Here is a 27,831-nt window from a genome sequence, read left to right as displayed (position 1 = left end):
AATTGATTTTAGTTTATACTAACCAGTGTTTGGTTCCCTTCCAAAATAACCTGGTGCATCTACTTTCCATTCTGTCATCCAATTTATACCATTTACTTTAAGAGTTTAATTATTATTTTAAAAAACCCCTGTAACTATGAAGTCTTTACAATATAGAGCATATACTCCAACCTGCCACCTTTGTGTACAAAAATCATGACTGCTTGTCTTTAGAAATGCACAAAAGCTCTACTCAGAAATGTGTGCTCAGTTTTGACATTTTGGCTCCACACTTCTGAATATTTGACTGTCATGCTCAATTCCTTCATTCGCGGCAGGAATAAAAAATTCCTGATTTTGCAGTCAGACACACAAGCAGAACTCTTTTCCATTAAAGTAAAGCAAAAATAATCTTGAGGTTTCAACATGGAACAAGTTATATAATATTTTCAGTATTTCCTTCTCATTTGTTCACCAGTACATACCTATCCTTATTTCTTATACTTGACTCTTAAACAGCTTCTTCTTGCTGGTTATTCAAAATCAGCCAAGCACCTTCTTCAGCAAGAATTGTTCTGTGGAAGGGTGAGAGAAGACATTGTGTTACATACTGTTGTTGCACTGAATGTACCATGGATGAGACTCAAGTATTTCTATTGAACTGCCAAAATGCACATAACATAAGGACGTAACATATACGGTAGTAGTATGTACTTTTTAATGTAATTAAGGTGTTTGTTGTTGAAGGAAAGCTGCAAAAATCTGCACAAGAGACTTGTTTACAGCTGTATCTTTTTTGCACCCCATCCCGAGTTGTTTCTTAAAAAAGGAAGGCAGAAATCATGGCAAGCTGTTGTGAGACAATTTGTTCTCTTGAAAGTCTGGAGGCAATTCTTTATTACTTTGGAGAGCCATAGTATCAGAAATGTTTTCTTAATGATTCTTACAGCAATGGACAATCTGATCTTTGTCCATTACAGAGTCAATAGACCAGTTTCATGCTACAACTTATCTTGACTTTCACTAAGTGAAATTGAAGTTCAATAAACCATTAAGATTTTTGATTGCAATCTTTTTTACTAATCTTACTCAAACAGAATTTGGAGACCAAAAAAATGTAAATATATTTTTATTAACTAAAGTACAGGAATTTTAGTATTCTAGTCTCTCCTAGGTGCTCCTTCAGTTTTCCTCCATCAATGTCTGAAATGTAGGGAACTTATACACACCTGCCACACTCCTTCATTTTGTTTTCTCCAAAGCCAGAGGGAATCTGCAGCATTGCAAAGGAGCCTGCATTGTGAGTTATGCCCAGTCTGTCCTTACTCTTTGTTATGCTGCATAGCAGAGTCTGCCCCCCATATGGGTATGCTGTGTCTTATGATTTTGAGGACATGAAGCTGTCATCCAACAGGACAAATCAGGAGGAACTTCAGCCTTGTAGAGAGTTTGTATGACTACATCTAAGAACATAGCCATATTTCTTCCTAGATTATTGTTTGTCACAGCTTTTATTTTTTCAATAAGCAGCCTAATGTCTTATTGAAATAAGGGAAGATTGCATTTCCTTCACAGTTATGTAAAACAGGACCCACATTTACCAGCTCAGATGAGGATATAAGAAATTAAATTTTTTCACTCAGGCATATTTTTATAGGTGGAAATGTGCAGGCTGAAAGTGTAGCAGCAATATAAAATGCTATGTACAGATAAGCAGGCCAAACTGTGATTCCTAGGAGATTCAACAGCCTCAGCTGTGCAGTTTCTTCACTCACTGTGGTTGTTACAGGTGATTAGCCAATGGCAAAAACCGACCCAGTAGCTCACCCTTTCTTTAAAACCCATATCCATATTCCTAATATATGTGTGCTTGCCTTTCTTTTCCTAATGTCTCAGTACAGTATTACATTACAGCTGGGTACTCACAGGAACACAGGATAGTGTGATATTGGCAGCAGCACACTGTGCAGCCAGCACAGCCGTGGTGAGTCACGGCAACAGTCAATCAATACTGTAAATTACGGTGTTTAACATTGTAACCATGCTGTCACATACTCTTCTGTACTTCTGTCAATGCTTATCTTATGTTCCCAAATGCATGAACTCATCTCTACTACAAAATTCATAGAAACCAATGCAAAACATATTGGTATCATTCACTGGATATAAATTCAATAAAAATAAACCCAAAGTAATATACTTACTTCCCCCCCCCCCCCCCAAAGACCTTCTGGAGTGGCACAAAAACTGCACAAGGAACAGAGTTTTCTCGAATTTCTTTGTGTATTTCAATTATGATATCCTCTTTTGCTCTGCAGTACTGGACTTGAAAACCATAGCTTTGAGCATCTTCAACTGATATATTTTCAAAACAGAGCATAATGTAGAGGACAGATAAGTGGAAAGCTGGCGTGGTGCAAGGCAGCTCTGACCAGAGACATGCTGCTCATTGCTCTCAGAAAGATACAATATATATTTGCTGTTAGTGTTTGTTAGTGTGTTTACAAAACCATGTTTAAATTATTTAACTTTCAGTACTGGTTAGCTAGTGCGGAGTCAGTTCTAGCACCTGCAGCACTTCTGATGCTGATGAATCTACAGATATTCAAATTTTGGGGATCCCTTACAGTAGCAAGGCTCAGTTTTCAAAATCTTGAGTTTCCACTAGACACAGGATTAATCACAGCAGCATTTTATTGCTGCAGAATTTAGGCATCTCAGTTTAATTGAGCCATGGACCCACTTCTGATTCATGCAGAAACTTAAGCCTGACTTTATTAAAGGTGTTTCTTCATTAGATACATCTGATAAATTATTACTAGTTATTACCTGTTGAGTTCAATTGTGGACTTGATATTTGAGTGAAATTTAGATATGTTTTGTCCTTGACTATTGCAATGTGAGATATACTTTATGAGAATTGGACACAGAAGTAGTAGATTGACTCTCATTTCAGAGCACCAATTATTTTTTCACTAACTAAAGTAACACAATGAAAGAGCCCTCAGTAAATACATCTCCTTCAGGCTACTACTCTGGCTCCTTAGGTTAAGCTCCTGGTCTTGAAATTGGAAGCCCTGAGCTTAGCTTCTTCTGCTTTTAGCTGTCACTATGATGATCTAAGTAAATGCCTCTTTCATTTCGTTTTAATGCCTGGTAAGTATAGCTAATGATCTTCACCCTCTTCAACACAGTGGATTAATAAATATATGTGAGAGAGTTTACATTGTAGAGTTATATAATTTTATTATTTTGAAGGCATTAAATATTCAAAGACCAAAAACATTAACTGCCAAAGAGTTAAAAGGGGAGGAAAACAAATGCTTGCTTTCCTAGATCTTTGCACAAAGCATCTGTATATTATCATGTCCTGTTGAAGTCAAAAAGGGCAAAATTCTCAAGGGTTGTAAGGGACCCAAGTTTTGTCTCATGGTTTCTATCATAACAGAAGAGTTCACAGATTTGACCTAATATTGAGGTATAAAGCCCTAGTGAAACTAAACGAGCAGCCTGCAGCTACTCTTGTTTAAAAAAAAAAGTAGGGAAAGAGAAAAAAATAAAAAAAAAGATGAACGACAAGCAAGGAGGTATACTCAGAATGGACAAAAGGAGAGTGGCTCAAAGATCCTGCTCAAAAGATTCAGGCTGTGCACAATACAGCTATAAATTGCTGAAAGATAGGCTTTCTTGTGAGTTGTCTTGTACTTGCCACTTCTTACTGAGCTGGAAATACCCTAAGGATAGCCTTAGAATGCTGTAGAAGCATTTTGTCATTTCTGTACCTGGGAGTCAGAGTGGGAAATATACAGCAACAAAGCAATCATTACAGATTCACAGTAATAAAAATAATAACAGTAATAATAAAGAATTCCTGTGGAAAACTCTCTTTGGATGACCTGCTTGCATTATGCACTGCAACCCTCTAAAGAAACTGCAAATATTGTAGTACTGTGCTCAATTGTCACTGAACTTTGTGTCTCAAAAAGTCCCATGCCATAGAACAAGTTTTTTGCTGTAGGCTTGCTCTTTAATATGTCATCTTTTTCTTTAATCTAAATTTCCAAATTCTGCTCAAAAAATACTTCCAGGAGTGCAGGCAATATAAATGTATTGTTTCCATTTATATAGAGAATAGATTAATACTTGGGTTGACGTGTATAATGCAGCCCTTCCAGCAAAGCAGGGTTAGTAAAGTATCTTTCCATCAGACAATGGAAATAAAAGACAAAAAAGACCAAGCATCAACCAAAAATGTGACAGGGAGTGTGTTGGCATTCTCTTCTGGGCTACTGCCCAGGCCTTCAGGCAGCTCTTGTGTATGTGGAAGAGCAGATGGGACCATAACCCCACATCTTGTCCCACACCAGGCAATACACAATAATTTTTCTCAGTTTAAGGAGAGTAAGTGGAAAAAAGAAAGTTATTATATTCATCTTGCTTATGGCAGGGAAGAAACTTACAAATCTAGTATTTGCTGAAGCCATTTGAAAAATTTTGAGGAGTTGAAAATCCAAAGATATGAAGTCTCTGCCACCAGGCTAGCTACATCACTGGGTCTGCATCTGGTTTATTCTGATGTGTCGTGAACTAGAGAAGAGAAGAGCTTAGAGAAGAGGCAATGGGCTATTTGTAAGGTGTCTGTGAAGGATACTTGAGTGTCAGTATAGCTCAAATTAGCTATTTCTAAGAGAATGATCTTTGTGTAGCTGGAACAGCTGTATTACTTGAAAGCTGAGTTAAAATTATGTAGTACATCTAAATATATTCAGGCCAAGTGAATTTCCACACATTCTTGAAGGTATGTGGTTTATTGTAATTCAAAGAATTACAGTAAGAATTTCCAAATCATTTGGCAGGGTAGTGCACTGTAACTGTGTATAGCATGTAAAGTAGGGATACCAAAATGATATTCTGCTCCTACTGTGTGTTGCTGCCTATTAAGGAGTAGTTTTATAAAGAACAAGCATATAATTTCAGATAATTTCTGACTCCTGAGAGCATTACAGACCTTTTGACTAATGCAAGTGACCTTTTTCATTTGATCCACAAGAAGGCAGATAATAAACAATATAATACCACAGGTCCTAGAGACTAGAAAGGAGATACTTTGTCAACATGTAGAATCCAAACTCATCCATGAGATGCTCAGATTTTTTTCTTCATATCAACTCATTAATTCCTGGACAGAATAATTTGACCCTGAGAATAAAAAGATTGTCCAGAAGTTTGTTTATGGTTTTGTTTTTATTAATTTCAAATAATTTAATCTTTCATTCCAACCCAGCTTTCCTTCACAGGTCATGCTCTTGTGCTGGGCAAAGAATAGTCTACAATTTACTTGATTTTATACATGGTAGAAAAAGTGGGAGGCTGAGAAATATCTGTTTTACTAATATCATTATACTGACCTTTTTCACAGTAAGAATTAATAGCCTGAGAGAAGCCAATGTTGTTTTTAGCCAAATGCCTAAAGGTCTTCATTCAATACATGCTTTATTCTACGTTTTGCTTAATCAACAACAATTCAATGGTAACAGGGGAAAAAAATTAGTAAAATATATCTGTATTATACAACAATCTACACAACTAAAGGTCCCAGTTTTGAGACTGGAAAGTAACTTTCCATTCTCCTTTTTAAGGATAGTTTGTAGTCAGCACTCAGGAATGATCAGAAGTGGGGGAGTGGGATAGTCATAGTTGCCTTTTTCTCCACTACTGCCTCTTCTTCTCTTGTCAAATTGCTCACCTTAGTACACCAGGTTCACTTAAATCTTGACTTTTTTATAGAAGAGAGAAAATACGTTTCTCAAGGTCAGTTTCCTGAAGTAGTAATTGGTTTTGTAATAATATGAGCTTTTGTGGTTTTGCGTCATAGACTAATCTGTAAGAGATAATGGGTGAAAGTTCCAAGAAACCCTATTTCACCATACAGTGGTATAAATATATGTTTATACCAGTCCCAAAAATAGAATTTTAGCATATTCTTTTGAAAGGTTTGACTTGAAGATGCATTTAGTAATGTTCATTTGCTTAAGATTTTTTTTTCAGAGGAAGCACATGGAGTAACTTAATCACATGCAAATTTTTGTTTATCAAGTCTATTAAAGGTTTTCTTTGGTGGTGGTGGTGAAGATCCAGACATCATCCTTGTTCTACTACAGATCCAAAAGACATTGTACTGCAGTTTGGACTCTGCATTTTGGGTATGTTCTGCTCATTTTTGTGTTTAAATTGAAAAAACAATATGATTTCTTTCTTAAAATTACTAGTGCTTGCAAAGGTGTTTTTTAACTCTCTATCCACTAATAAGCACATGCATAATTCCTGCTTAAATCCTGCTTGAGTCAGTCAGCTGAGGTAAGCATGCCTTGCTGGGAAAGGATGGAAATGTGCAATGGTCAAAGTCAGTATAAGTACAAGAGATTTGTGACAAAGATTTTTCAGTCTACCAACTTTTCTTTTTTCTCTTCCCAAGGAGCACTAGTTCAAGTAGCTGGAAGAACTTCTTCATCATTGTATTCTTTGAGACACTCCCAATGGTATTAGCCATTTGGGCATCTCTTAATGCAGTATGTCTTAAATATGTTCTAGCTCTGGAAACATTGAAGTTTGCAGAAGTTGTTCCCATTTAATAGATTCTAATCTGATATTCAACAATTAATTTTGGAATTGTAAATGTACTTAAAAATAATTCTCCTAAGCTCCTGCAAACAGTCAATTTGTGATTCAGGAAGGAAGCTCCAAAGCTTTGCTGCTAGTCAAAAGCAATGCAATTCTATTGACCACAATCAATAATTCACAGAGTTGGGTCAGGAACTATGGTTGCAAAGGGCTTTGAATTATGGATCTGTACTTTTCAAAAAACAATAAAATTTTTGAAGCTGTTGGCCACATGAGTCCAGAGAAGGATGTTTAATCGATTTTGCACAGGTGGGTTAATGGGTGAAGGACACAACTGTAATGGTAAATGTTCACAAAGTAGGAAAATCTTTAATGGCTCCTATTGTCCACTCAAATTTTGATAACTTGAATTCTCAAGAATAGGGTCATTCAGAAGAAAACAAAAAATTAGATGTCTCATGAAGTGAGAGTTTGCTACTACAAGACAGAGGAGGGCTACTGCTTGTGAATGGTAATTACTGGAGTAGAAATTAAATAATGGAAAGAGCTATTCTCACCTGTCATCTACCAAGGCCTTAACTGCACAGATGAGCATATCTGGAAAACAGTCACTTCTTGCAGGCACTTCTTGATATTAAATGATGTGGAAAATTTTGGTCCTATAAATGAATTCTCAGAGATTCTATATAAAGAAAACCAGAATAAAATAAGAATTATTTCAAAATATGTATTGGAAAGAGAGTATTTAGAGACAAGTTGAGAAATCACATTGGCCCATGGGAGCCCAGAAGATAATGGAAATCTGCAATTTAACTCTCAGGAATGTGAAATTAAAAAAAATAAATTTTCATTTGAGAAAATATTCCATAGACATTTACCAAAATCTGTGAAGATTTTGTGGGATAAGAAATTGGTAGATAGCTACTGAGCACATATCTGTACTAGTAAGTTTTTGGTACAGAGATAAAAATTTGTGGGTCTTTAATAAGTGGGTCTCTAATAAGCGAGTCTTTTCAGCAAATCTCTGGAACTTTATAGATACTTATATATCTGTGGCATTGGATGTAGGTATTGGTAAATTTGCTGATTCTACCATGTTGATTGTTTGCTAGTCACTTTGATCTGCTCTAAGTTATGTGCCCCATAGGCTGCACAAGGACACTGGAGAGAATTTGGCTTCATCGAGACAGTACTCCTTTCAGGGTCCCTTGATGTGAGCAGAAATCTTCAGTGTGCCTGGTCCTTTTTGGATATGCAGTGCAATTCTGTCATCCTAGGTAACACTTAAATGTCAAAGTTTGGGGATTTTTCATAGATATTGACATGAAATTAGCTGGCATATCTCAAAAAGAAATTGATAGAAAGAATTGTTAAAGAAATTGATAGAAAATTTCAATACATTAATAGCATTAAAAATCAAGCAGAGCAGATTGCTTTTAGAAGTTAGCAGTAACTTTACAAAAAAAGGCAAGTAAAACATGGGAATTTTCATGACCACTTTCAGAGAAAAACAAATCCATTTGGAAATCCTGAAGAGAATACATAAGAAAGTGTGTGTCTAGATGAGCACATGTATAATTTTACATACTCACCAACCACTTCAAGAAAATATATGTAGGTTGATAGTTGAAGTCATTTCACACACTTGTACAGACAGATGAGGTGGAACATGTGAGATTAGCCCTTTTCTACTTTGTAAGCTGTAGAGTGTTTCAAGAACCAGAGCTGCTGCCAGCATAATTTAGACAGACCAGGTTGCTGTGCTGCTGCAGATGCTTTTCCTGGGTTGCCTGTGGGTAGTTCTGCAACCTGCAGCTGTCAAGGGTATTTGGAGCAGCCACACAGTTGCATGCCATCATTTCCCACTGCACAGAGTGGACTGGAGCTTGCATGGAAAGACCTTCAGTTTGGCTGCCTCTGGCTGGCATGTGAGTTTTTACAGACCTAGAAAAATATGTGTGTATTTGCAAGTGTCTGTATGCAGCTGAGTGGGTTGGGAATTTTTTTCTCCCGCAGAAGACCTTTCCTCTCTGGTTCATTGCAACCTTCCACGTTTTATAAGAACCCTTTCCCGTGGCATCAGGGATGTAATGGGTTGCAGAGGAGCACTGTGCTTGGTTTCATTCCCAGTGTGGTGATATAAAATTCACAATAAAGCAGCCTTGCAGGCTAAATAACCACTCTTGTTACATGGGTCCCAGGACAGGAGATGTGAGATGGGGGGCCATCTGCCAGGGTGCACTCCTGTGCAGAGCCAGTGTGCAGAGATTTCTCTCCCTACCAGAACAAATGCAGCCCATCACTTCCATGGAGTAGGAAACAGGTCATGGTTATAACTTAATTGAACAATATGTGATATATATTTTTCCTCCCCATACTTCATAACCAAAGTGCTCTGGCATGAATTTTTTAGTATCAAAAACAAATGTTCTCATTTTCCTTGACTTGTGTTCTGTTACTGAGAACTAAAATGAACATTAACTTAAATACTTCTATCAAAGTAAGTTATTTTATACCTACCTTTTCACAGAAAGCTAAATAAAGTTTTGTTCGGTTGTATTACTTTGTTTGGTTCTACTTTTCCTGGTCTCACAGTTTAAATACTGTTAGGGAAAAGTCTGGAAGCACTTCAAGGTGAAGAAAACAATAAAATTCTGTGTGATAAATTATATGTTATGGGCACAGAGGAATTTAATGTGGAAAATAGATATTCATGGTTCATTTCTATCAGAAATTTGTTTGTGTGTAGGTATGTAAGCACATATCTGGTATTTATCGCACTGATAATTTGCAATCAATGAAAATGTGTACACATATTCATTTGGATAAGCATTCCTGGGTTATTAATTTCGCTCAAACTAGACTTTGCAAAATACTCTGAGGAACCTCAGTCTGCTAGTTACTCTGAAGTTCAATAAGAGTAAGTGGTTTAGGCAACACTGAAAATACATCTGACACAGATGTATGTTTGCATTAACATATAGTGTAGGTACAGCAGAAATCCAGTGTCAATATATGAAAAAGGTTATGTCACTTTAGGCAGTTGTGCAGTGCAGAAACCAATGCAAAGGAGTAATATGCAACATAACCACAGTCACTACTCTATTTTATTAAGAAGAAAAAGATCACAGGTATGACATCTGAAGAAGACCACAAAGACCCTTTCCTAAAGACTGTAATGAGAACAGGTTATGTTACTACTAAGTTCCACATTCTCATTACAATCTTTTTAATGAGAAAGGATTAATTTTCTGCCATTTTCCATTCTCATTACTACTCAGTCAAGGGAATGAGATATCAGGAGTTTAATGTCTAATTTATATTCAATGAATCATAGTAGTGAGCTGCACTCTTTTGACCTTTTCAATATTTTATACTTTCATTGGGTGGTCACTTGACTCCTGCATTGTTTATAGCCTTATTATAGTAGCTTATAGAAGAAAAAAGTGTACTGGCTACCCAATTAAAAGAAAAGAAAAACAGAAAGGTCAATTTAATACCATACACATGTATCAGTTCAAGAATGTAGTTTCAAACTTTGGAAATATTTTTTCTGAAAGGGCTACAAGAATTAAAATTGCTCTCCAGTGTGTGTGACCAACCTTGCAACCATGAATGGGGAGTAGAAGAAAAGAGATATATTCTGTAGTGACTGGGGTCACTTTTCCTTCCTCTTTAAGCACTTACACCCATGAACAGATTAAAGGGTAAAGATTAACAAAATACTTTGCCATGTTTTATGTTTCCTTACCCTCACTTTGGAAAGGCCAGTGAGTGCAGAAGGAGCAAGATGATGAACAATCAGGTCCATTGTACTGCCAGTAGCTAACATTTTTGAAACACTCATTCAATATCTATGTGAAATACTTTAATATATTTTTGCAAGACTTGTCATGTAAAAGTGAGATGATATAAAGGCCAGCCAGGAAATTTTAAATCTATGAAAAATTGAACTGTAGTGTCAGACTGTTAAAAAATAAAAAAATCTGCAAACAAAATTACCAAACCAATATGATATATTTCAGTGGATCATTTGAAATTATTAAGCTACCAAAACTTTGGAATCAAACTTTCTCTGAAGTGTATACTTACAAAAAAAAAAAAAAATCACACGCAAAAAAACCCCGCTTTTAATGTATTAGTTTATTTCAGATTTATTTCAGTCCAAAGATTAAAAAAAAAAAAAAAAAAAAAAAAAAACCCCAACCCAAAAAAAAAAAAAAAAAAAAAAAAAAAACCAAAGCAAACCAAAAAAACCCAACAAAAATAAAGGAAAAACAAACAAATATACAAACCAACCAAATATTTCAGTCCAAAAATAAAAAAAAAAAAAAAAAACAAAAAAAACCCCAACCCAAACAAAACAAAAAGAAAAAAAAAACAATCAAACCACAAAAACCCCCAAATATACAAAAAGTAAATAACAAAAAACCCCCACTAAAACATGTACCCTGCAAAGAACAGTATCTTGAAAATATGATATCTAATTTGTCCCTTGTTGACAATGGATTGCATACAAATTTATGGATTATGCCATGACTTAATTTGGAGTCCCTTGCAGAAGTTGTGAAACACAAAATTTTTGGTAGTAAAATATTTAGGAAAGAAAGAAGTAGTTAAAAAATAAAAATCCATTCAGTTGTTTTTGTGTGCAACTTTCAATCTATTTGTTGTAATTAACAGAGCCTGTTTACAGAGATTAGATAATTATTCTTTTAAACCTGACTAAATAATTAACTTATGTCAAACAAAGAGCACTTCATTACTGGAAAGAAATATAATTGATGTTCTGCAACCCCCAATATAATAAACATACTATTCATTCCTTAACTATTAATTTTCAAAACTCATGTTCAACAGTCAGTAATAATTAATTTACCATACCATGCATGTCTTACTAAATGTAAATTAAATCCAGTTTGAGACCCATTGTTTAAAGCATTACTCAGAATGTCATCGCTGGACTCCCCCAAAAGAAACATCATTTAATACAGTTTGTGAGGCCAGAGGGAGGAATAACAGTTTGGGTAATGAGGACACTATCAGACTTGTGCCATTTTAACTGAGAGAAAAATTAATATATGAGATCCTTACAAGACAGATTAGAAAGAAGAAAGTGACAAAAGTAATAATGTGAATACTGAAGGGACTCTTCACCTTAAATGAGCCCAGACAAATATATTTTAGTCTCAGTGATATCAAACTGAAATGCAAGAATTAAAAGATATGTCCTTACCTTGGTAAAAACAAATCAGAAGTCATTACTGCAGACTGTGATGAAGTCACCATTCTAAATAATACACAATTATGTCCCTCACTGATATAACCAGTGCAGCTTCAAGGATCAGAAAATGAATTCAAATTCTAGCAAAGAGTTACAAGTAGTAAACCAAAATATTTTACACCAAACATTGTGAAAGAATTTCAGAGGGAAAATGTATAGTGGTAAAACAAATTAGAAAAATAGGTCCAAGTATCACTCAGAACTTGTGATCTGCTAAAGCTTGTCAAGAAATTCCAAAAGAAGAAAGCTAACTTTCTTGAGTGGTTCTTTGCCTTGACATCATAAAAAAACTCTTATCATTAAGCTGAGGTGATGCTTTCAATAGATTGACGAGGTAACTTCAGGATATAATATTCACCATAAATTAAATGGAAACATTTTTAACACAATCCTTGTGTATGATTATTACAGGTTAATATTGGAGCAAACTATAGGTATTCTTGCTTGAAAAACTTCTGTATTCAGAACATGATAACCACAACATACTGTTTTTTAATTTTTTCTCATGAAGTTACTTCTGTATTAGCAGCTGTATTTCTCTATCTGACCCTTTTGTTGACAAGACTGAACAATAAGTGGTTACTGTAAAAGAACAGATACCTTTTGATAGTACATGCATGTTTTGAAACATTCTCTTTTACTTCACAAAGTATGCAGTAAAATGTGATGAATCAACAATTCATTATCTAGAGTAACTGGGAATATTCTGAAGGGTATTACTCTATATGTGGTATTTATTTAGTCCCTTAATCATTATATGCATGTTTCCTAGCACAGGTGCATTGGATTTATGCCTAGTTAACCACTTGGTTTGTCATGTTTTACTTAGCAGTATCAACAATATATGTAGATTTATATAATGTATTCAGACATATATAATGTTTGCAGACATATATAATATATGTAGAAATATATAAACACCACATATAATCACTGTGTTTGTAGATAGAGACCTACAATCATAGAAACTTTTAGCTTAAAAAAGACCTTTAAGATCATCATGTCCACCTGTAGATAAATTTATGGTAATATCGTTTTTTTATTGAAAATTAAACTTTTTTCAGAAGTTGAACATTAAAATTAAAACAACAAAAACCCCTTTATCTTCATTCTATTGACTCTCACACTTGTGTTTTGCTGGTTTTCTTCTTATACTTCACTTTCCTCTGATGGCAATGGCAGTTAAAGTCTCTTTGGGCCTTGTAAAGCTGAGTCATACCCAATAGGATTCCAAAGGGTCTAAGCCAGTCAAGAATCCCAAGTCCCATGGTCATAAATTAATTAGGCATTTGAGTTAATAACCCTTAGGGTAGTCTTGCAATCACAGATGAGCCAATTTTAAATTTACTAGCTCAGGTACTGGTAGCAATCTAGTTTTGGCACCACTGAGTTCATTGCATCCTGTAAGTCAAATATTCCCCTGAGAATTTGAGCTTAAAAACATATTTCAGTTTTGGAACCTGGGACCAACTTGGGCTTCTAAATCACTTGGGTGTCTTCATGAATTTTATTCTTTATTCCTAGGCAAACTACTTGTTCTACTTTGTGGTGGTTAGTTATCAACAATACATTTTATATGGAGGCTTTCTGTTCATAGTATCTTTCAGAGCAATTATATAGCATCATGGGGTGACCACATCTGCTTCTACTTTCTGGAGATGAAGTCTTGCCAAGGACTCTAGTGTGCTCTCCATGAAAATATTTGCTCCTTCATGCTCTTGTGCCATACTATGAAAGTTAGGAAAATAGAGTAAGCTTGTTCTTTATCTCCCAGCTAGATCTTTACCCTCTGGTGCCCCTATACTTTGTAAAGTGTTTTTTTAGCTTGTATAGAGGTCAAAGATAAAATGTTTTATTTGATCCAAAGTAATTCAGTATTCAATTGGACTCCAGTGATCAGAAAGTAGCATGAAAAGTAGGAAACAAAATGCATTCCTTTAGGTCTTCCTTGGAAATATACACCTGTCACTTAACGGGCTGATTTGAAGATTTCTATTTTGTTACACATACAATCACATTTATGTAATTTAATTTTATTTTACTTTTAGACAAATAAATAAATACCTTATCTCATATTACAAGGAAGATGTAATGTCAGAAGAAAGGACAGAACAACCAATTAAAGGTGACCAGCTCTGGAAAGTCCGAAAAATAAAGTTCTGATGAGCTCCTAAAAGATGGACCCTTTCTTCTATTACCAATTGACCCAAACTGGCACTTAGAATCACACAAGTTGGAAGACATCCACAAAGATCATCAAATTCCAACTCCTGGCCCTGCACAGTCACACCATATGCATGTGACTATTGTCCACATGAGTCTTGAACTCTGTCAGGCTGGTGTTGTGACCACTTCCCTGGGGAGCCTGTTCTTGTGCCCAAACACCCTCTGGGTGAAAAACCTTTTTCTAATATCCAATCCAACCATCTCCTCTCTCATCCTCAGGCCATTTCCTTGAGCCCTGTTACTGATCACCACAGAAAGGAGATCAGAGTCTGCCCCTCCTCTTTCCCTTATGACGAAGTTGCAGACTGCAATGAAGCCTGTCTTCAGTCTCCTCTTCCCCAGGCTGAACATACCAAGTGACCTCGGCTGCTCCTCATCCACCTTCCTTTCAAGGCCCTTCAGCATTCTCATAGCCCTCTTTCGAATGCTCTCTAACAGCTTAAACTCTTTCTTATGTTATGGCACCCAAAACTTCACACAGGACTTGAGATGAGGCTGCCCCACCCCAGAGCAGAGTGGGACAATCCCCTCTCTTGCATGGCTGGTGATGCTGTGCCTGATGTCCCACAGGGCACACTTGGCCCTCCTGGCTACCAGGGCACTGCTGACTCATGTTCCACTTGCCATCAACCAGGACCCCCATGTCCCTTGCTGTAGCCCTGCTTTGCAGTGTCTCATTCCCCAGTGTGTACATTCATCCAGGGTTGCCCCATGCCAAGTACAGAATCCAGCACTTGTCCTTGTTAAACTTCATGTTTGGTCTTGGTGTACAGATTTGCTGAAGCAAAATTTGTATGTCCTTTCAATAGCATGTTATCTCAGAATTCTCTTTGCTCTGTAGCCCTATATAAAACTCTGGTCTGCTTTCAATTACAGTTTTTTACAAGGTCCTTTGTATCTTTTATGTGCTCCATCTGAAAGAGTCTTTAATGCAGGAACAGGAAGAAAAAATTCTTTACCCATTATCCTTAGGTTAGACATCACCCAACAAAAATAAAAACAAGAAATGCCCCAAAAATACTGCTATTGACCAACAACCAAAAAACCTTGTAAAACACAAACAACACAGCTCCAGGAAGGCAGAGATGAAATTCATTAGCATTAAGAATATAATTTTTTTCTTGCGTCTTCACCTTCTTTTACTGGACTTTTGCCCATCCCTTCTGCCAGCTCTGCTTTTAATAAACTCTATTTTCTGGAATAAACAGAGTGAGTGAATCTCAGCTTTAAATTTTTAAAAATAAATTTCTCTATTTAAATTTTTTGAGAGCAACTACAGAACATGAGTTAGTGCTTTGAAAATGCAAATTACAGAAATTCGATAATAAGCCATGTTTTAAAAATTTCATTATTCTTTTGCAAAAGTTACAATTTTTGACTTTGTAATTTCTTGTACAATCAAATTTATTACTTTCTAACTTTCTCTGTCGTGCGTTCACCTTTTTTTTCTCCACTAATCTGTCCTGCCCATTTTAGCTTTTAGAATAGCATGCTGACTTGTCAAGCCATGTGTCACTTGTCTCTCTCCCCTGACATTTTCATCAACCTTTCAAAATGGTTGACATCTTAAGTGGCAGGAGGTACATATAAAAAAAATAGGTCTAACAGGTAGACAAGCTGTTATCTTATGTTAGGGAAAATATATTTTCTGCATTTCAGTTGTGCTGCATTAAATTGTTAAAACATTAATTTTAATGAAGGTTTCATCCTTCTACTCCATGATTCTAACTCAATTTCTTCTAAGTATTCCTATATACTGCTCTTCCTTCCTGGCTTTAAGAAATTACTTGGCTCTACAATGTTGCGATGGTGCTGTCTGTAATGTTTCATGGAAAGTTTTGTTCTAGGACTCCTCAGTTCCAGTATCTTCTCTGGAACGCTGGTTTCTAGGAATTCCATACCTCTTAAAAACCTGTAAAGCTTTCTTGAAGTTTTGATGATGAATCAGTTTGTGACTCACGTGGAAAAAAATAGTCAAACTTATACAAACTGAAAAAGTTACGGCTTTTTTCAGTGTTGTCTTTGAAACCAAATAGATAGAGAAGCAGAGAATAGATTACATCATCAAGTAGACATTGGGTTTAAAAATATTTCTCTCAATTAGGTATACTTTTTTAATCAGTTACATTTTGAAGAAATTTAGATGGGTATATTACATCCATAGAAGTAATTCTCGGCACACTTTTTGAACAGAGAACAGGGAATCCCAGGTGATGAATGAACAGTTCTCTTGCAGTTGGTTTTTGTAATGGCAGCAACAAGATAGATATGTCACACTAAAAATTATTCATTTGAGATTAGCATTAGTCCCTTAGTGTTGTGTGATCTGAAATCATGCATGTCCAATCAATTCTCTTCACACAAATGCAAAATTAAATTTATGTAAGCTATCTAGTCTTTCATATGTCCAATAGTAAACCTGGGTCTTCCATACTTATACAGACAATTAACAACCTTCCATGCTATAAAGTTTTCTTTGTCTTCAGTCCCAGTTCTGATATTGCTGTGCATAGAAAGTAACATTAAATATGTGGACAAGTTCTCAAATTAGCTCTGTGTTATTCACGTAGGGATCCCGGAGAAAAGACTGAATTTTTGGTGTTCCCGAAAGAGTGAGGAAGAAGCATGAGTTCTGGCATACAAAGTAAAGTAGAAACAATATGGGGCAGAGTATGGTAAAGGGTTAGGGTTCCTATTTTACTGCAGCTGTGGGTAAAGAAGCAATCTTTGCATCCTCCTTTGCATCTTAGGGACCATTACTAATTGCTGCAGAAGCATGATGTTTTGTGCCTTTCCCTCTGCCACCTGGACAAAAAGAGCTTTACATTCTGTGCAAAATGAAGTAGTGTTTGGTCACTACCCCAAGTGTTGTAGATCCAGGAAAGAGTTTAAAACATTTAGGATCAATGCATTGTGATTCTCCAAGTACTTGTTCTCCTTAGGAGCACCAAGTAATCTCCTGTTCTCATGATCTTGACCCATCAACTATAGAAATATATTAAATGCATGGTCTTGTCTTTGGCTGCCAACAAGAAGGCATATATGCTAGTTGGAAAACAAACATTAAACAGTAAAATTTCCCAAAGGACAGGGATTCCATTTTTTTGCCCAGTTGTGACATTTTCTCAAGTAAGCTTTCTTGGGAGTATGCTATGGTTGGTTCATGTAACATCTTCCTTACATGAAACAGCATTTGTCAAAGGTGAAAGTCGTCCAGGATTTATCTTTCTTTTTACCCATATTGAAAACTATTTATCAAAATAATATAATGTGATTTTAGTGTCTAAATAATGTCCAGATTCACCATCATTAAAATAACTGAAAGAAAAAAAGACAGGGAGCAAGCCACTGTTTTTTTTCAGGAGGATTGGGTAAAGAAGTAGAAAAAGTTAATGTGAAAACATTTGGAGAATGGAAAACTAGGAATACATGGCAAGGAAAAAGCAGAAAGTAGAGATGGGGTAAAAGGCTATTAAGCTTTTGATGTGCTAAGAGGTGAGGGAGACATCCAGCAAAAATTCAGTGTTTCACTGGCTCTCTTTAACTGCTCTTGGAAGCTTCTTGGCTCTTCAAGGAGTACAAAGTACCCTTGAGTATAAATTATATAAGAAGCTCCAGAGATTAGGTAGTCTGGAGCTGAAGGTGACTATTCATCTGTTCTTTTTCATTTAAAAATGTGAATATGAGTATCCATTAAAAATAAGTGTGAATAAGCGAATTATAACTTTATACTCAGGTCTCTGACTGCAAAATTGAAATTGACTGCTTACTCAGTCCCAAATTTACTTAAGCTATGGATAAACTACAATCATCAGAAGAGCACAACACATGGAATCCAGTGGAAGTGGTGCACAGACACACATGTTGCACTCAAACACCATGACTGACATTTGACTGGAAGGAATATGAGAAGAGTCAGTACCGTAGTCAGCTGAGTAGTTCCTTCCCACATGCATTCCTACAGATTTTACACTGGAAAAAAACCCAAAAAACCCCCAAAACAGACAGAACCAACATAATTCAAACCAAACAGAAAACATACTGCTATATGTTCAAAGCAAAGCATTCTTGTCTTCAAAGAAAGATAACTGTGCAGTGTAAATTCTAGGAAAAGAGGTCTGAATGTCAGAGGAAAAAGATGTCACAGAATTTTGTGATGGCATATAGCTTTTTCATCACAAGAGCAACGATTGATAGTATAGAAACACTGGGAAAAGTAGCACTTTGATCCAAATATCTTTGAACATGGAGAAAGTTTTTATTGTATCTGATTAATGTTGCGGCCTGTAATTCACACTGGACCCCTTGCACAAGTATCTTCCTGCTTTTTAAGTGAGGCATCAGTCCTCCTTGCAGGAGTCTTGGCCATCAGTCTTCCTTGCAGGAGTCTTGGCTGCAATTAACTAGCTGAGACAGCTGAGCAAGGAAGGCATTTAAGTGCTCTTTCTGACCTATTATTCTAAAGTAATTTAAATCAAATATATCTTCAGGTGCACATTAGAGCAGCCATAATGTTACCTTAAGTTGAAGGAGCTGTCACATCTCAAGGACAAAGAGCATCATCTGTATTTGATTCTTACAGTATCATTTAGCTGCCATGAAAGGGTGATACAGCAATTGATGCTGCATTTGGAAGCACCTTCTTCTAAACAACATTTAGGAACAGAGATCTTCATTTCACTTTACCCCAGCATAGATCAAGACAAGGTCAGGATCATTACAAATTATTTCCAACTGCTTCTTTTCACTGATTACAAAATACCACAAATATAAAGCAAGATCAGAATCTCATAGAATGTAAGTAATGAGTTACTTTCTCTGTTGTAGGTTTTGGTAGCTCCAAGAAACTGTGATCCATTAATTGCAAAGATCTAAATACTTTTAAACAAACTACTACAACTGAATGCTGCTGAATTTTTAAAACTATTAAAAACTGGATCTGGATCTGGAGATGTTTTAAACCTTTCACTATCCCACTGCTTTAGTCATAGCAAGCTGACATTATTTGCTCAAAAATGCCATTCACTGGTGAGAAAACTTTAGCCGGCCTGTTTCTAAACTTTGGGGTGATAATAAATAAGCTTTCCAAAACTACTGCCAAGTGTACAAATGATCCGTTTGAATTACCTGTATCTTAAAATCTGTGTCACCAAGAATCAGCTCATCAAATTAATTTCCAGTTGCCAGGTGATGGTTCATTGACAATACCTGGTTAACTTCACAGTCTGGTTTTTTGTAAGATACAAGGCTTCTCAAGAGAATAAAATACAGTGTTCTTGAAGAAAGGAGCAGAATAAATCACTCAAATGATACCATGCTTCTCTACTTTTTTATTCCAAGGAATACTGAATTAAGCTTCTATGCTTTCAAAATTGCAGTTTTCTCAAAGACAGTTTGGAATCAGTAAATATCTAAATGCCAGAATGAGCTCATTCAAGTTTCCTTTTCGGTATTCACCTCAATACCATCCACATTATGCATCTAGAAGTGAGCCTGATTGCTGCATTCTGAGCTGTTTCTTTTTTCTGTGCCTTCCCAGATTTTGCTCTCTGCAATACTAGGAAGATGAAAAGCATTAGTTTTCCTCAATCAGAACTCAGATATTGTCTGATTTTGACCTTAATGCCCCCCTTCATATAAGCTGGCAACATATAGTAGAGATGGAAACCTGACAAAGAAACCATGGTTAATCATGAGTAATATTTCTCAACTCTTGTATAGATTGCTGTCTTAACTCTTTCCTTAACTGTTACTCATAGGACCATTAATGGATTATCTTAGTCACAGCAAGACTTTCATTGAACCCACAGTTTCAAGAGACAAGACAAGAATAAATGGTCTGCAGCTACAGAAATGAGGATCCAACAGCGATGAACTTAACAGCTTTTCTTGGCTACTGGATTTTCTAATGTACAGCATCATTCCATCTCCCATGGTCTGTGCTATGAACATTTCCCTCAAGAAAAAGAGGCATGAGTAAGTGTGATTACACCTTCCTTTTGCACCATAAATATTAGGCACACCAATAAAGGTATCACCCTTTGACTGGACAAGGAATAAAAATGAGCCAATCAAGGATGAGAGAATGGAGGGTATGGGACAAAGCAGGATAGTGGTTGAACCCAGACTTCCAATGAGGGAGCTTTAATCTGTCAGACAGATCTCAGCTGACTTCCAGCAGACAGCTGACCAAAACTAAGTCATCTAACTTGGAAACATTGTATGACAGACAGAAAATACATTTGCCAGTGACTTACACAATGTCTGATTGATTACTGGCTATTGGAGCAATTTGGAAGACTGCCTTTGCTGTGGATCCAACTACAGCCTGTACATTTATCTTGCCATGGCACTTCCTGTGGGTTCATTGCCCATTGACAGGTTCTTTTCTTCTCTGTCCCTTCAGATTTGTCCCTTCAGACCTTCAAGTCATATCAACGGTTCCTATTTCTGTCGTTACCCAAGCCTATAAACATGAGCAGTTCCTCTTGTGTGAGAAGTGGTCAAACATTTGAGTTATGTGGGTAGTGTCATGAAATGTGATCTTTGATTATTTAAACAGAAGATTCCCTGGTTCTTTAACCCTGAAGGTCTTGGTAGCACTGCTTTGCATTAAATTCAATTTAAAAGAGCTTTGGTAATTTTCAAAGCAAAATTAAAGACAACATTCCTCTTTCCTTTTCCTGATGCTATGCAGAGAAAAAAGACCTGAACTATTGCAAATTGCTGATTTGGTTTAGGATTGTAACAAACATTTATCTTAGAGAAGATAATGCTCCATAAATGAAAACTGAATATTAATCAGTGGATATCCTTTTTTATGTAGACATCCCTTAAAAAAAAAATCCAGATGTCTTCAGGACAAATTTTCATTGGTTCTCAAAGTATTGTATTAAGGGAAGATATCAATTACAGAGAGAAAAAAAAGAAAAATAATATAAGCCTGTTTTGAATGTGCCAAAAAGTAATATTTACATTGTTTAATCCTTAACATTATTGGAGAAAATGAAGCAAAGATATTATTTAAAAAGCTTAGGTTATAAGATGGTATGCAAGACAAATGTATACACAGGCAAAAAAATTTCACACTGATGTTATTCTATAGACTAGTTTCTGTTTTGTGCTCTGTTCAGCCATACTGAAAAATGTTCCTTTGTATGTGAACACCTTCAGAAAAAATTGGACTCTTTCAGAATTCAAGCTCATTAATAAAAAACAAAAAAATCAAAAACCAAATAACAAACAAACAACCACAAAACAAAAAAACATCAAAAAACCTAAATCAAAAATTGGACTCTTTCAGAATTCAAGCTCATTAACAAAAAACAAAAAATCAAAAACCAAATAACAAACAACCAACCACAAAACAAAAAACAACAAAAAACTTAAACCGAACAAACTCACAACATAAGAGACGTGGAAGTAAAATTAAGGTTTTCAAGTGATCACTATACTTGGTGTCACTATTAGAGAGTATTTTCATGTCAGTTTAAGAAAACTTTTTCAAAGGGATCAGCAATATTTTTGAGCTCACCATCGTGTCAGTATGAATAAATAGCACCTGAGGATGGTGCTGGGCCTTACAAGATGTGATCTGTCTTGCAAGAATGCTACCCATAACATCAGAGGCTGATGCCAACTTGGATGTCCAGACATTTCCTGAACAAGTTTCTCAAGCACCACCTGGGAGTCTGTCTGCTTCATTGTGCAGGGCTCTCAGGTTCACTAGCAGAGGATCAGGCTACCCAGCCATGCTGCTAAGGATGGACTAGATTTTTTTAAGCTTTCTATGAAAGTTTGAAGCAAAGCTTTTCTTCAATATCAAAGCACTTTTACAAAGCATTGGTCAAAGAAGGTGTTTTCAAACTGATGAAACATGTTTCTTTCAACCTATAGTAATTTATAGTCTACCAAATTTTAATGAAGACAGAGAATCCTAAGCTGATTTTTTTTTCTGGTTAGAGATGCTTCAGTCACCATACTAGGACCAAAAAAATACAGTTTCTCTCTACATTTTTCATGAGGGATGGGTATATCCTCAGCTGGTGTAGTTCAGCTGAACAAAATGTGTATTTTAGCTGAATGAAGTTTTTCAGGAGAACTTTCTGTCTCAGCTGGAAGTGAAAATGGGTATTGGCCATGGGTTGTTCCTGCTGTCAATGATAATGGGAAACTTGATGGTAGATGACAGGAACAATTTGTTAAGAGCTCCAGCTAACTCCTCTCACAGTTTAAAAATATCTATTGGGATTGGCTGCTAGATGAACAGGCATTTCTGAAGAACAGATGGAACTGAAAAATCGTGGCTCAATAAAGCATGCCAGAGGTGGGGCTGATTTCTTTTTGAGCTTCTGTTAATGAGAGTGAGTGGGGATTGTTTCCCCAGTCTGGAATGGTTTAGGGCAATGTGGAATTTCTATGCATACACAGGGAACTCTCCTTCCCCCAGTAAGCCTAAGGTTTCTGCAGGAACATGTGTCATCACATACAATATGATTGCTAATATGGTGGGGTGTTATGTGTATTAGCAAACTACATTGAACCTGTTTGAGAACACTTAGTTTTTAATTGTTTTAAGAAATTTACTATTTTAATAACTAGCATAGTAGAGAAAGGCTAACTTCAATTTTCAAAGGGTCAAATTAAGATTTTAAATCTGTTCTTTTCAAGAAGAACCAAAAGGTAGATGCTGGAGTATGTTGCATCCCAAATAAGATACCAGCAAGTACCCCAGCAGAATCAACAAGTGATTGGGTAGTAGTTTGAATCCCTCCCATCTATTACTCATAGACATTGGTAAATTATAATCAACTCTCTGTCTTTGTGCTAAAGTGAACTCATAGCTGCCAAAATGTTACTCTAGCTAAGGGAGGAAGCCTTTAGGAAAAGAGTGACAATGAACAAATTATGAGCAACAAAAAGGTCTGAGGTTTCCTAAATTAGATCTGTTAAATATTTCCATCAAAATATTAAGGCAAATCAGGTAGAGATTATCTTAAAGCAGATCACAAATAAAAGAAGTTTTCCACTGTGTGAAGTTCATAGATTTTTGTTTTCTTTTGTATAGATTTTCTTATATCTGTTATTATAGGATCAGTAGTATTGAAGGTCTCTGAGACTGCAGAATCACATGCACACCGTACAATCATTTACTTATGAAATTTAGCAAAGAATAAAAATTTAACTGGAAATATGTTGTTTTTTGTTTTTTTTTAATAATTGTTTTCTTTCCTATGCAACCTTTATTTTCTCTTTTAATATGATATCTTTTTAGGCTTGAACATAAAATACATTGTGAAGATAATAACTGTTTTTCTGTATATAATCATTAGAAAAAATTGTTATTTCTTTCCATTAATTCTGCATAGTTTCATGAGTACCAATGAGAGCATATGTGATAGGAAACAAAGTGTATGCCATGAATTAGTGAATTGCTCAGGATTAACTTGAAATCTAACTTGATAACTGCACATTAGATCCAGAAACAATTAAGAGATAAAGCTTCAAGGTAGCATTTTCACAGTGACTTCTCAGAGCAAAATGTGCATTAAGTAAAGCAATCCAACTCTGTTTCTGAAATTGCTTGTAAACCTGCCTATGAGAGCAGAAAACTATAATATTGATCCTTTAGTATTCTGCCTGACTGCACCAGAAGTCTACAATGCTTGTGTGTCTTTTATATAACCATTGCAAAATACAGACTAGATGGAAAATCTAAACTGATCCCTGTATTATACATGGAATGGATAACTGTGTAAGTACAGACATTTCCTACTCTTGAGCTATTTTCAGATGGTTACGGTTTTGTAAAGCCCTAATCTCTTGTGAGGGCTTGACTATACAGGCTGCATATTTTAGAAGGAATATTTTTGTAGTAATTTTTCTATTATACGCTGTACTCTATCCCAGGAATTTTTCTGATGCCTGCATGCTATATTGAAACCTAAATAGATACAAATAATCTTTGATGTTTATGGTTGAACAGCTCACTGTAGGTCATTGCTGGTAGAAATGCTTACAGTTTTCATAGTTGAATTTGCACTCTAGCAACCTTGAAAATATTTTGACTTGTTGCTTTTTATGATTTGAGAAATATTAACATTTATATTTCTAATTGAGAATCTAAAAAAGGCTTTTTTTGCTCTTTGTACTGTCATGCTGGCAAGGAGTTTGGGTGGGTGTGCATGGGAGGAGGCACAGCTGAGAAGGGTGATCCTAACAGACCAAAGAGAGGTTCCAGACCATCATGCTCAGCATATAAAGTGGGAGGAAGAAGGAGGAAGAGTGGAATATTTGAAGTGACAGTGCTTGTCTTCCCAAATCACCTTTTACTTTTTATGATGGAGCCCTGCTCTCCTGAAGATGGCCAAACAACTGCCTTCCCATGGAAAACAGTGAAGCAGTTCCTTGTTTTGATTTGTTTGTGTGCACAGCTTTTGCTTTCCCTATTCACCTGTTTTTATCTCCAACTACAAGTTTTCCAGCTTTTACCCTTCCAGTTGTCTCTTGGTTCTTCCTGATAGGGGAGAGAGAGAGCTGCTGGGTGAGACCTGGCTGCTGACTGGGGTTAAACAGCAACATTTGGTTTGGTTGTTTTGGGGCTTTGTCAGGTGCTGTTTGTAAGCTTGAGTGGGATGCCATTGCTGCTTATAAAAGAATGTCTTATTTTTTGATTGTTATTTATTTTTTATATGTTCTGTGAGCTGCTTAACTTCTGCGAACAGGACACAGCCCCATTTTTAAACTGAACATCTGTAAGGTATTTTCTATTCCAACTTTGACATACTGATAAAGCATACATTGAAAGCAGATTGCTTATAAGGTTAGAAGATTAGATTGCTTAAGGTTAGAATATGCCCACTGGCTACAAGAATTTCCAATGTAAAGCAGAATTTATATCAAAAATATTACATCTAAGCATTCCATACTCTTCCAGTACCTAAGAGATATGAAATACCTGAAGTTTTAGAAAAAAGCTGCAGGGGCATTTTTGGAATAGCAGTACTATTACTACTAATTCTACTACTCCTACTACAACAACAAGAATTTTCTGTTCCTTGACCTCTAAATTGTGCATCTTCTCTGTTAATCTGAGCTTTTACTGAAGTAAAAGGACTGTGTAAGTAATTAAACCTATTAATCAGAATGTAGAATATGGCATAAACAGAAGACATAATTCTGTCTGGACATATTTGCAATGCTAATGCACTATAAAGAGGCTGTAATATTACTGTAAACCTCTTTTTATTTTGTACCTCAAGTCACCTTTGCAAATGGCAGAGTTCCTGTCAACCATACATACATTTTTTTGTCACGGTCTTTTGAATAAATGAGTCATCACTGAACAGAATGTTTGATTGCTTCCTTCTCTTTATTTTCAACCCTGAAAACTCCCCAGACTCACAAAACTAACCAGCTTAAAATAATGAATAATGAAGTCACATGCATTTGATCCAAATCCATAATTTCTTGGTTTTCTTCCTAGAAAATCAGAAAATAATTAAAAGACTACACAAATGGCTGGATGTTTATATTAAATCCACATATATTCTCAGCAAACTCACAGTAACAGAATGTCTTGCTGTCATGCACAAGGAGAAAAAAAAATAATATGGAAGTCTGCTATGTAGGACCTCTAAAATGAATTGCTATTATTTTTGGCTAATAAATGTGTAATCATTCCCTTCCGAATTGTCACAGCTTGTGTTAAAATAATGACTAACTAAGAAAAAACGCCTAATTTATTCTTATAAATGCAACTTACAACAACTTCAGTCCTGTGGTTTTGATGTGATTCAGAATAAAAAATCTGCAATAAACAAATATATTAGGGATGGTAAAAACTAGTAGAGGTACATTTTTTTCAGCTGTGAATTAATTTACTTAATATGAAGAAAAATATTCATTGGGTTTCCTGCAAATAGAAAAATTGCATCTTGTGGATGCTTAATTCAGGGTCTAGAAATATTTAGAACTTCTGATGGGGCTGAGAAGCTTAGCTGTGCAAAGGAATAGGCAAAAACCCACTGGACTTGGGGCACAGAGACTTATTATTTGCAGGTGACTTAGCAGCTCAGAGCAGACTGAACAGAACTGTTAGAGGAGGGTGGATAGCATGGTGAGCAGTGAAATGTAATAGCAAAATTTGTGTTTCAGTGGGTGAGCAGAGGTGGACAACACTGTATTCACAGGGCTGCATTAAATTGTGTGTTAGTAGATATGATAGCATCTTTTCAGAATTATGGCTATGCCTATAATGGCTGGCGTTTACTGTGAGAAAGAGCAGAGTCTCAGTGAAAATTGAAGGCTAATAATATCTTAAAATCTGATGTTGACAGTCAGTATTCAAATTTGATGGTCCTAATTTTCCCTTTATTTACACCATTTTTATGATTATCTAATTCCATTCACTTCAATAAAGCAGTTGTTCCTGATTTACAGGGACTGTGTGAGAAGTGCTGCCAGTCTTGTATAATCTGTTCATAAAAATTCCCACTATCAAACAACTTTTCTGACAACACAGTCTTTATGTTAAATGCCTGACTGCTCAAAAGTGCATTATTAAAGCCAAATTCTATCCTTAGGTGTACTCCAAAGAAACATGACTTTGGTCTCTAATACACAAAACAAAACACTGAAGAAGACAATGATTCATCCAGCTATAAGCCTTTAAATTAATCACACATTTTAAACAGTGATTTAACTGAACTTACAAACCATATAAATGCAACTGTTTTTTTTATTTTGCAGTTTATAAGCAATGTTATCAGCTTTCTCTAAATGATGCCCTTATCATGTCAGGGAACTTGTTAAATTCATAAGGCTGACACAAGTAACAGAAAACGGGCTCAATATGAATGTTCTAGAAAATGCCAGTATGAGTTTCCATTATATTAAAAAAAAGAAAAAGGTGTGGAACAAGGATCTTTATTAATAAATATAATTAATATAATTTTGATAATGTGTGCCATCTTCATATTAAAAGCTGGGTCTCTATATTCTTCTGTGGCAAGTGTAATTCTAAGGCTGCTTCTGGAAAGACAGATTAATATATCTGTGAAAAATGAAATATTTAATGATACAAAACAGCAGGCAGGCAGAAAAACACATGCAGCAGAGCAAAGGCCTTTAGCAGTGAACAACTTCCCTCTAAGCCAGCTCTCTCTTCAATCAAACCATGGTGGTCCAGAAGCACTAGACAGAATTCTGACAGGTCACAAAATAAGCCTCACTCATTTGCCATGACAAAGAAGATGCTACAGCTGGAGTTGACCACTGAAAATTGCATTTGCCTGCTAGTGTAGGTCTCCAAATCCAACAGGTTTAGCTGTACTGGGTACTGTACCATGACCCTGGTACAGGCGCTTGACCACTTGACCAAAACTTACTGTTGGTAGATTGCAAGTTGCACTGGCAGTCTGCTTGGCTTGCAGGATCAGGGAGTGAAAGAAGGACAAGTGACTTGAACATGCCTGATGTAAAGCTGTGGAGCAGCATGGAGAAGCAATCAGTTGCATGGTTCTTCTGAATGATACACCAGTCTAGACAAGGCTGCCCTCTGCCAAGCCCTGCTTTCTGACTGGGGATTGGAAGGTGGAAGACAGAAAGCTTCCTTCACTTCTGTGGCGATGCCTTTTCCAGAAACACTCTGAGTATTACCTCTGTTATTCTTCCTAGCTTAAAGATGTATACGTATACATATACGTATATGTATATGTATA

This window comes from Passer montanus, unplaced genomic scaffold (genome assembly GCF_014805655.1).
Source record: "Passer montanus isolate IOZ18808 unplaced genomic scaffold, ASM1480565v1 scaffold31, whole genome shotgun sequence".
Lineage (NCBI taxonomy): Eukaryota > Metazoa > Chordata > Aves > Passeriformes > Passeridae > Passer > Passer montanus.
This window is presented reverse-complemented; position numbering follows the sequence as displayed.